The sequence below is a fragment of the Castor canadensis genome, chromosome X (genome assembly GCF_047511655.1).
Source record: "Castor canadensis chromosome X, mCasCan1.hap1v2, whole genome shotgun sequence".
Lineage (NCBI taxonomy): Eukaryota > Metazoa > Chordata > Mammalia > Rodentia > Castoridae > Castor > Castor canadensis.
In genome coordinates this window covers 73,122,818-73,126,563 of record NC_133405.1, presented here as the reverse complement: position 1 = coordinate 73,126,563, position 3,746 = coordinate 73,122,818, and the positions used below count along the sequence as shown (strand labels likewise).

Sequence of the window (3,746 nt, the reverse complement as noted above, 5' to 3'; positions counted from 1 at the left end):
TTGGCCAGGAATTTGGGGGGAAGGAGCCCAAACAATGTATATACATGTGAGTAAATATAAAAACAATAAAATAAAAAGCAAAAACATCAATAAAATTTATAAACTTTTGGACAAGCTAATGAAGAATTAAAGGCACAACTATTCATGTCAATAGTGAAACAAATGCTATCACTACTGATAACTCAGAGATTAAAAGGATGGAAAGTAGTATTATGAACAACTCTATGCATAGTACTTTGATAATGAAGGTAAAGTGAACCAATTATTGAAGAACAATTAAGCAAAACTCAAAGAAATAATAGTCTGAGTTGTTCTATGCATATTAAAGAAATTGAATAATAATAATTTTGCAAAACAGAAATTCCAGTTATGTATGATTTCACTGGTGAATTCAACCCCAATATTTAAAGAACAAATTATATAAATTCTTTACAATCTATTCCTGAAAATAGACCCAGTGAATCATTTCCTTACTCATCTTTGAGGATATCATTCAAAGTTGAAACTTGACAAAGACATTGTATGACACAGAAACTATGGATATAGCTCTCATAAACATAAATGCAAAATTCCTAAATAAATAATATTAAATCAAATCCAGCAACATAAAAACTGCATTTATAAATATGCACAATTATATTGAAAATTTTAAAGAAATTATTCACTATACCCATTTGGAAATTATTCCTCATGTGTATAGCAGATTCACAATTCAAAAATCAATTGTCCTCCATCACATCAATAAACAAAAGGAAAAACAATCATATGATAACATCAATAGACACAGAAAATGTCACAGAATTCAAAAGTAGCTAGCATTTGTTGCCCTTAACGCAGAGAAACTAAAGCAGATACCTTAAAGCAACTGAGGCCAATAGGAAAAGGGGAACAGGTACTAGAGAAAAGGTTAGATCAAAAAGAATTAACCTAGAAGGTAACACCCACGCACAGGAAATCAATGTGAGTCAATGCCCTGTATAGCTATCCTTATCTCAACCAGCAAAAACCCTTGTTCCTTCCTATTATTGCTTATACTCTCTCTACAACAAAATTAGAAATAAGGGCAAAATAGTTTCTGCTGGGTATTGAGGGGGGGAAGAGGGAGGGGGCGGAGTGGGTGGTAAGGGAGGGGTTGGGGGCAGGGGGGAGAAATGAACCAAGCCTTGTATGCACATATGAATAATAAAAGAAAAATGAAAAAAAAAAAAACAAAATCCTTTTACTTTACAAGCTCATCCAGAGAATTATAGGGTGGGAGCAGTAGAGAGGAAGAGGGAAGACAGTCGCCAGAGGCAGCTGTGTCAGGACAGGGACTGCCTGCCTGCCTGGATTGTGAAAGTGATAGATGCTGACTTAGCCTGATCCTTTCTTGCTACAGCTTCACCTTCCCAACTCCCCCCAGGTTAGAGGGTGGCTGGGCTGTGGCTACTCAGATAGCTCTCATCTCCTGCCACAAATCCCTGGCCCTAAACAGTACAGAGCAGAAGACAGGAGCAGCAGTAGGTGAGGAAGAAGATGGTAGGATGGCTGCCAGTCTGTGTGGTGGACTGTGGCACCATATATCCAAAGATAGGACATGCTGGAAATACAAAACCACAGTTCATCATCCCATCCTGTATTGCTGTTAGGGGCTCAGCAAAAGTACATGATCAAGCTCAAAGGAGGGTAATGAAAAGGTGTTGATTACCTAGACTTTTTGATTGGTGATAAAGCAATAGAAAAACCTACACATGCAATGAAGTGGCCAATCTGCAGTGGTAGAGTTGAAGATTGGTCTTGATGGAAAGGTTTATGGAGCAAGTATTCTTTAAGTATTTAAGGGTTGAACCTGAAGACCATTATTTTCTTTTGACTGAAACTCCACTGAATGCTCCAGGAAACAGAGAATAAACTGCTGAAATAGTGTTTGAGTCCTTCAATATTCCTGACTTGTACATTCCTGTGCAGGCTGTTCTTGCCTTAGCTGCATCCCCCACCTCAAGAAAAGTAGGGGAGTGGATATTGACTGCAGCGATGGTAGCACTCATGTTATTCCTGTGGCTGAAGGGTATGTGATTAGCAGGTATATTAAATATATTCTAATTGCAGGATGAAATATAACATTATATTCAGCAACCGCTGAGAGACCAAGAAGGAAGTAGGAATCCATCCAGAACAATCCTTGGAAACAGCATAGGCAGCAAAGGAGTACTATAGTTATGTCTGACTAGATTTTGTAAAAGAATTTAACAAGTATGACATGATTGGGTCAAAGTGGATTAAACAGTATACTGGAACCAATGCTAGCTCAAAGAAAGCATTTTCCATTGATGTTGGTTATGAGAGATTGCTGGGACCTGAAATCTTTTTTCATCCAGACTTTACACAACCTATCTCAGAAGTTGTAGATGAAGTAATTCAGAACTGTCGTATTGGTGTAAAATGTCCTTTTTACAAGAATATTGTCCTCTCTGGCAGTTCAACCACGTTCAACAATTTTGAATGCTGCTTGCAAAGAGCTTTGAAAATGGTGAGGCTGAAATTAAGTGAGGAACTGAATGGATATCGACTAAAGCCAAAACCTATCTATATACAAGTTATTATACACCATATGCAGTTATATGCAACTTGGTTTGGAGGATCAATGGTGGCTTCCAGACCTGATTTCTACTAAATATGCAACACCAAAAGAGATTATGAAGAAATTAGATCTAGTATTTATCACCACAATCCAGTGTTTGGAGTTATGTCATCATAGTTATTGTGGTCCGGGAGATGGAAAATAAATAATCTTCCTGGTTACCTGCTTTGTCTGGATGACTGGTTTTAAGGTTTTAAACCTGAATTGAAATAGTAAGACTAACATGAGTATACAGGAATATTTTAATAAGTGTATCAACCTGCAGATGTAGAAGAGAGCCAAAATGATTGTATTTTTTTGGATTGAAAATTTGAATCTTATGTGTAAAAAAAGTGGGTTTTAGTTCTTTCTGTGCCCTGATATTTTGTATATTATTGAATAATCCAAGATTTGATGGAACTTATCAGTATATATATAGCTCTATAATGCTTGAATTGTACACTTGGAAGTGTGCAATGCAAAAGCTTGTTTGTATTTCATACTTCTTATACTTTGAGAAAAAAGGCCAAAGAAAAACTGTAGTACTTGAGGAAAAATGTGACTAAATAAAGAGTAATTTTTAAAGGTAGCCTCATAAGATGGCATACAGAATCATGGGATTCTAATTAGTATGCATTATTTCCATTCCCTTCCCCTTACCGTCCACCAATGGTTTTTCTTTGCAAATCCTTTCAGAACTAAGAATCTAGTAGCTAGGATTAACTTATGCCTGCTAGTGTTTTCTGATTACTTGCATTCTGTATCTTGATTTAAAAGAAAAAACAAGGCTGTTGGATCAGTATTGCACTTCTGTAGTCTCATTTCTTATTTAAAAAACAAATAAATAATAATTTGATCACAAAAACTGTTATAATTAAAGCTTAAAACAATTCTAACAAAGGCACAAAATTTCTTCAAAAAAACTCATCCAACTAGAAAAAGAGGGGGAAATTTCTGAAATTAATAAAGAATATCCACAAAACCCCTACAGTTTACATTATACTAAATTTACATTATACTGAAAGGTGGGAGATTAGATGCTTTCTCCTTACATTTGTAAATAAAGCAAGGATATCCTAATGAGATCATTCCCATTCAACATTGTACTGGAAGCCTTATCTAATGAAATAATACAATAAATAAACAA

At 35.6% G+C, this 3,746-nt stretch overlaps 1 pseudogene; it reads left to right on the top strand.

The window, feature by feature from the left end:
• Positions 1 to 1,515: 1,515 nt before the first annotated feature.
• Positions 1,516 to 2,737, top strand: LOC109675769 (actin-related protein 3 pseudogene; annotated as a pseudogene).
• Positions 2,738 to 3,746: the final 1,009 nt, after the last annotated feature.